The sequence below is a fragment of the Rhipicephalus sanguineus genome, chromosome 10 (assembly GCF_013339695.2).
Source record: "Rhipicephalus sanguineus isolate Rsan-2018 chromosome 10, BIME_Rsan_1.4, whole genome shotgun sequence".
In the NCBI taxonomy this organism is placed as follows: domain Eukaryota; kingdom Metazoa; phylum Arthropoda; class Arachnida; order Ixodida; family Ixodidae; genus Rhipicephalus; species Rhipicephalus sanguineus.
Genome location: NC_051185.1, coordinates 57847736 through 57856015, shown reverse-complemented (window position 1 = coordinate 57856015; position 8280 = coordinate 57847736).

Below are 8280 nucleotides of genomic sequence, written 5' to 3'. Positions count from 1 at the left end.
GTGGTTGAGATCTGCCCCGCCAGGTGTCGCCACACTACCAGCCATTCTTTTTTTATTCTCCTGTACAGCGACAATCTGCAAAGGCATGCAGGCAAACGAAGTATTTGAGAACAATCATTGATAAGCGTAAACTCAGGCACTATAGTTATATCTTCAGGGGATAGCGAGAGCCCGACGCTCACTGCAGTGACGTGTTGAAGCGACTCTGCTTGCCAGATGCCTTACAAACCTTACACGTTGTAGCAGCTTTACAAGTCACCAATCACTAGATTTGCAGCACACAACTCAGCTAAGACAATTCATTGTCTCTGAGTAAAGAAACCTTGAGATGAGCACTATTGCGCAGTTCACGTCAACACGAAGCACGTTGTAACCCAGGCAGATGACGCTCGCTGCCCACCGGAGGTTTAGTGACGCAGACTTGACATATCCAATAAGATTGGTTGCTGGTGCTATGTAACATGGAACAATGCTACGTAGAAAGGGTGTGAGAAATTGAAAACTCATTCAGCTGGCCCGCTGCAACCTGTAGCAATTCACATGTTTAAAGACTTGTAATAAATTACAGGCTTGACTCGGAGAGCTTCCATTGGTCTGCAAATGATTCTTAGGGCTTGCTTTACCGGCTCAATGCGTTTATACAGAATTGTCATAACTGTTTCAGGGTCTCTTTATTACTTGTTCAGATATTCGCATTTGTATATGTTAATGGAACTTTTATTTTTACAGAACAAGTTTGCTGCAGTATACTTCAGGGAAACAAGGAAGAAAAGAACTCTTCGTGATGTACATTTTTAAGTAGAGACACTGTGTATAAGATGTGATTATATTGGAGTGCTTGATGAGTGATGTTTAAGATGATTAACACATCATTGGCGATTCAGCCCCTGACCCTCACTGAGTGCCTGAGAACCACATTGACCATGGCAATTATGGCAGAACAGCACAAAATATGGGACAGTGAAACACACAGAAGACAGTGCCAACCATCAACTGTCTCATATTTTGCGCTGTTCTGCCATAATGTTCATGAACCAACGAGCCCACTTAAAGGGCCCCTCACCAGGTGACATAACGAATTTTAGTTAGACATTGGAAGTTGTTGCGAGCCCAATAAGGAGCATTATGCCACAAGAATTTTTCTAATCGGTCCGATGGAAGCCGAGAAAACCAATAATTTGTAGCGGCGCGAAACCATGATGCGAGGAGGCGAGCTGCAAACCCTTGCCGCTCGCCCCGTGTAGCCTTCACAAGCCAAATCCCTTCCCTGCCCTCTTCGGCACGCGAGCGGGAGGATCACATAACGCATACGCATGAACACGTCATGCGCACACAATGTCACGAACGCATGACGTGCCCGAACCAGCCCGAGCCCCCGAGACGCGAGCGGTGTTGTGGCGGCGTTCTTTGCGCTTCGTCTCTGCAAGTTATGCCGAATGCACGCTCGCCGATCACTTGGCTTTCAACCTAATACTGAACGCGAAAGCTGCGACATTTGTACGGACGCGAGACTAGCGGTGTGCCGCATGAACATCTAGTTAGACGCGGGAGGATAAATGAGCCTAATAAGCGCTGGAGCGCGGTGGAAAATTAGTTCGTTGTAAGGGGTGGCGTCTGCACGATGCGCAAAGCGCGAGAACACGAACGCGTGCAAAACGGAGGTAGATTAGTCTCGAATCTCGCTGCGATTCGCAGTAAAAATTAAAAAAGACAACGCACATTCTGTTTGTGTGTTTTATTATTATTCTCAAGTTTTATTCATCCATTCAAGCAACAAATTACACAAACTACACGTCGTGTGAAATATTTATCGCAGTGTCACGTGCTACTGTTGGCGACGTCAGACCACAGTCGTCTACGTAGAGGACCGACGTCACAGCACTACCATCTACGCAGGGCCATTCTCTCATGTACGTTATCCCCTCATTCTCTGGGCGCGCGTTTGCGAGAAGAAGGGCAAGCAGCGTTCAGCTTGAAATTTGACCCATTTCTGCGGCGCGTAGCGTTGCAAATTTTGGCAGACGTGATCGTGAACGCCCAGTGTATGCATTGCGCTAGTCAGCTCAAAATTGTCAAACCTGGTGAGGGGCCCTTTAAGAACTGTTATGCACCATGGCAAGTATAGGGGTTGGTAGAGATGGTGAGGTTTAATGATATGCTTGACATGGTAATGCATAAAGTGCATTGTAATATCTGTTGTTGCACATACTTCACATTTCCATTGCAGTTCTTTTTACCTGAAATATATATACCCATGACATTCCTATTCTTTACAGATGTGTCGACCATTCTGCTGGCCCGCAGACTGAAGACAGCATAAAAGGAGGAAAGCGAACAGTCACTGAAAAAAAAACTTTACAATTTGCTGTGACGTCTTAATGAACAAGTCCACTAATGTCACAGCAGTGCAGTTCCTCCTATTAGAGCACTGCACGGGCCGATTTTCCCGGCCCGGGCCCGGCCCAGCCCGAAAACGCCATGCTCCGGCCCGCCCGAGCCCGGCCCGGTGTTCTTAAATGTGGCCCGTACCCGGCCCGGGCCCGAAAGGTTTGGGCCCGGCCCGGCCCGACCCGACCCGTTTCAGCTAGTTATGCCTTGAGCATAAAGGAGGCACCGTCTAACCTTCGGTTATTGTGCAGATACCTGCCACACACAAGATATTTTCTAGAGATTGTTTTGGGAACTTCTTTCAGTGTCACGACTTTCACTGGTACTGTGTATACTTTCGGTTAATTACGCCCGTAACACTCTTGCAAAATAATTGCAGGGCAATATAAAATATAATTGGAGTAATAGCTGGCTGTTTCATGTACGCAGGCAGTGCTAACCATGCAATCTTATTTTTGCATTTCAAAGAACGTATACAAAATATACCTCCATAAACTGAAAAAAAAAAAAAAACATGGCAGACATTTGTAATTTAAGTTTTACATCAATTGCACACGAGCTAGGGCTGTTGAGTAAAAGTAGCAAGTCTGCAAACTTCATCTATTGCACAATGCAATGAAAAAAAAAAATCACAGCATATCCACGGAGTGAATGATGATGAGTGGGCGAAGCTGCGGAGGTTCATCGGTAAACCGTGAATCTTCCGTGAATTCTGCCCAGTACATCATCACCGACGTGAGATCGGGCGCGTTTATACTAAAGGTTCGATGAGTTATGACGACTTGCAACTCACTTTAATTTTACATGTACGCTGTGAATTTTCATTGTTTAGAAAACCATTGCTTTAGAAAACATCTGGCGTCTTTCGTTAAGCAGCTGGCGTCTTTTCGTTTTGCTTTAGAAACATCTGGCGTTCTTTCGTTTTGCTTTTACAAAACATCTGGCGTCTTTCGTTGGTTTATTTCATCAATCAACGGCGTTTTGAACAAAATTTTTATTGTTTAATCACGCACAGGAGAAATCTCACCAGGCACTACCTTGGAGGTAAACAATGGCTGCTAATGGGAATGAGAGACAGAAGAAGTCGGCTTTTAGCTAACACTTACACTTCTACTTCTACTAACGTTTCCTACTGGAACATGCCAATGGCTGCTAATGGGGAAAGAGAGACAGAAGAATTCGGCTTTTAGTTAACGCGCACGCTGCGAATTTTTTATTGTTCAACAACGCACAGGAAAAATCTCCCACCGGCACCACCTTGGAGGTCAAAGCGTAAGACTGGTTACGCACTACGACTACTACTACGACTACTACTACAACTGCGAGGGACGAACGGGTGCCGCCTTAAGGAGCTTCGCCCCTAAAAACGTGCTCTAGCTGCTTCTGGTAGGAATACACCAGGCTGGGCAGCGTTACATAAATTAAAGCTGTCGTGTTGACTCCTCGGCAGGCAACTGCACCCAACGTACACAACGTTTTCGTGTTCAAAACAAGAACGTTCTTTGTCCCACCCTTCTTCACCGAGTCACCGCCACCGCAGTGCCATAGATCTGTCAAAGCGAGGCACACCCGTTAGAGCGCGAGCCACCGTCCTCGCTGTTCCCCGGAGATGGCTGTCTCGTCGTCTTCGTGTGACCGCCTTCGATCTTTGAAAATGTTACGCCTTAAAGCGAGACCGGACTAAGGGCTTCCAAAACAACTGTCTATTAGAGCGCCGAAGTGAACCAGCCGGCGGCCTCTTTAGCGATCCCCGTCCACGTGACGTGTCGGGTGTCCGGAGCGTGATTATACAGATGCGTAGGAGACCCGGGCCTAATACGGGCCTGGCTCAGGCCCGAGCCCGACGATCACGGGCCCGAGCCCGGCCCGGGCCCGATCCAACAATCCTTTACCCGTGCAGTGCTCTACCTCCTATAGCCTCGTCATCATCATTGTCATTATTTGTTTTTGCCATAATACCGAAATCAACACACTGAACTGGTCCGTGAAATGCAGGCACCGTGGCTGCGAGAAAGAAGGTTAAATGTGGAGAAGATCATGATAGAAAATTTTCATATTGCATATTACAAACTTTCGGGTAGTTGCATTGTTACGGCCCACGAACAGGTTGTATGAGGGTATTGAGGAACGACATGAAATTGGTTCACCACTTTGAGCCACAAGTGTTATCACCATTCTCACATTGCAGATAGTGGTGAAATTCTGTTAGTATGGCAAATGCAGCATACATTTGTGACCTTCACTTGCGTGCATTGTTCCCCTTTTCTTAAAAGCAGATATTCAGATATGATTAACGTTGTACAGTTCACTGTTCATTGTCGAAAAAGCTGAAAGGAAGAACTGTGGGGCAGAACACACAGCATTCTTGCATGGGACAAACAGACGGAAATGTGGAGCATAACTCTGTTGCCTCTTGGCTGATTCGACCTGTTTCTTTATGATATACAGCTAATAGCATTCCAGGGCATATAAAACTATCCATTTTTAATATTCCTTTTGACACATGCCACTATTATGTACAGAGACAAAACTGGAGAAGGCACACCACAAAGAGTCAGAACCAGCAACTGTTGAACCACTGTTTCTAATTCAGTTGGTAGTTCACACTTTCTGTGGCATGAATTCTGCAGTTTTCTGATATTGATTAACAATGTGTTAATGTAAATATGTATAAACACATTACCCTAAATGCCACTGTACTTGGTCACTTCTAGCTTCGTCGACACAGCTTCTCACATTCTGTCATATATGATGCAAATTTCTCTCGTTTTCCGTTGTTTGTAGAGCAGATTGACGCAACTGATACTAAAAATGCTGTCTATGAGAACACTGAATCTTTGTCAATGAAGCCCATGCACACAGTGTACTTTGCTGTCGTTCATTTGTTGGGTAGTCAACCAAGCACGTGCTTGGTTACTCTCTCTGCTTTTGTGCTTTGTATCTCTCTTCTTATCATTCAGGCTCATCATGATCAGTCAGAAATGTTAAACTGTTGATTGAGCCCGTTGTGTGACTATCCTCAGCTTTTATTTTCACAATCTCTCTTGCTCTGACGGCTTTTGTTTGTGATTTCTTTCAGGTGGTGGACAACGGCAAATATTCTATAATTTTCATGTCAAAAGAAACTGACCGCTGATTCTTAATGCTTCAGAAAGTGTGTGTAATTTTTGCATTTCTCATTCTGGTTCTATTTATTTTGTATTTTTATATTTCCGTTTCTATGGTCATTTCTATAGACCATATATGGCCGTATCGGAACAGAAGTTAAACATTGTGTTTACACTATTAAATAACGAGAAGATTTCATTTACTATTTTCAAGGAACATATGTGAGGTTACCTGCTTTGAGATGTGGGCTGCACGACAAGTATTCACAACGAATGTCTTTATAAGCTTGCGCATCTGCTGCAATTATTAAAAATAAATACCAACTGGCTGTCTATTATTTGACTTCAGGTTGCAAAGCAGGCATGGATCTTGTCACTCATACACACATTTCCTAAGTGACTATAAATCTTTTAGCAGATGAATGCCTCATTCCATGTTCAAATGAAAGCACCTTGGGGTACAAGCCAACATTCTCACAGGCAGGCATGGGCTCCATGTGTGTCACTTTTGGAAGCTTTGGCTGCAAGAAGAAACTATGGCAGCACCTCTCAAGGCTGCCTTCACTATAGCATGGAAAGATGAGATGTTGATGAGCTAAATATTTTAAAGTTTTCTCCATTGACGAAATTAAAGGGACACTAAAGAGCAAAACGATTTTTCTCGCATTAGTAAAGTAGTCTTCCACGATGCCAAAAACACCACGCTTTCTGCGCGAAGACGCTTAATAAGCAAGAAAACGCGCGAAAAGAAAATACAGCTGGCGACGCCACCTTGGAATTCCCGCACCATTTGCCGTGACGTCACATAATTTTGACGGCGCCTGCTTGGGCCTACGTAGTTCCTAATCGGTTAAATCGAAATACATTGTCCTCTGAGGGGGCCAAAGACTTGACATAACGAGTTTGTGGAAATTTCGTCAAGCCAGTGGCGCCAAAATACGTTAAATGCTCTTTGAAGTCTTTTACGTCACGAATTACAAAGTTCGGCGAGAAATTTAAAATTGAAACATTGAACTTGGTTTTCTCCTCTAATAATAAACCTATGGTGGTGAAATAAACTACACAAGAGTTCTCCGAGCACACTTTATCAATCTAAACAAATTCACTGTTTCTCTTTAGTGTCCCTTTAAACCTGGTGTACCTGTCCAGACTGTTTTAAGCGAAGGGTGCCTAGAACACATGACTGCTATTCTATCTTGCATGTGGGTGCTTCTTGATGTTGATGTGGAACTCCTTTTCGTAATCTGATTATAAATGTTTCACTGCATAGTGTGAAACATCCCCCTTGTGTAGAGTAGCAAGCTGCACATTGTACTAGCCGGCCTTTGCACTTTTTTTTTTAGTTTTAGACTGCCTTTTACTGAGAATGTTCCAATTTGACTTACGCAGACTTTGTCTCTGTGGCCTGCTGCTCCGGCGGACCGTCTCATTCGGGCTCTCATATGGGAAAGCTTATATGGCGATGCCTTACGTGCGGCCATACAACAGCTTCCAGCGTTGCCATGGAAACACACAAAAGAAAACACAGAGGCGAGCACTTCTACAAGTGTGACTTGTGTGGGAAAACCTTCTATCGGAAAAATCATCTAGACGTGCACCTACGGATCCACACCGGCGAGAGACCTTTCCAATGCCACCTCTGCCCCACGGATTTTGTGCAAAAGAAAGACCTTACGAGGCACCTGAAAACTCACGAAGACGGGAAGCCCCGTGAATGACTGGCTTTGTGATTCTGTTCAAGGCCTAAAGTCCTTGGCTTATCCGGGATTCACATCCCTGTGGCAATAAGCTGTGCTAAGGGATGTGCAAAGTGTCCCATTTCACACTTAGCTTTTTTTTTTCTGTATAATTGAGTTGCTTGCAGCATTTCTTGACATCCCATGCTGAACCTCAATAGGTATGTGCATTGGTCTTGTCTTTACAGGTAGTGTGTCCAAGTCCTTTTGTTATATGGAAAGTAGGAACACACATTCCGCAACATAAGAATTCCTGTTGTCCATCCTCGCTTTGATGAGGCAGAGTTGTGCAGCATTGTTTCACAGTGCCAACTGAAGTAAAAAGATTTGAAGTAGAGCTAACTTTTGAGTGCTGCAGCCGTTGTTTCTCGGCATATTTTCATGATCATGTATTAGATTCACAGTATTATATCCTTGACACTGTAGACGTAGCAGTAAAGATTTCTTGGTATCATTCAATGTTTATTTGCATCTGTTTGATGAGAACAAAGGCGCTCACTTGGCCATTACGAGAGGCCATTTCAGAATAAAATTCATTAATAGTTATCATGGCGCAGCAAGCTTTGTTGTGGGTGTTGTCTATTATCTTATACCTTTTTCCACTCATTAAATGTCATGTGACCACTGCATCCATCTGCAGTTGGTGAGAAACATGCAAACTCACACGAAGCCCTGGTGTAATAGGCAAGAAAAACTTTTAATAGCCCATCAAAAACATGAATGAAGGCAGCAGTTGCACTGCAAAGACAATTCTGTTGCATTTTGAGTGACTAACATTGTGTCGTGTGGGTGAACCACAGGCAGGAGTTCCAGTACTGTACCTTCAATGGGGGAGCAGAAGTTGGAACCTGTGTTGGCCACATAGTTTCCTTTTGCCGTACAACACAGCCCTCAGTTGGTTACAGTGGGAGGAATGGGATATCGGTAATTTTGCCAAATCCAATATCGCCTGTGATGTTGCATTGGGTGACACACCAATTCCAATTCTTCAGTGTGATTTCTTAGATATTGATGAAATTTTCTGTACCGTTTTGCTGGTGATCAGAAAT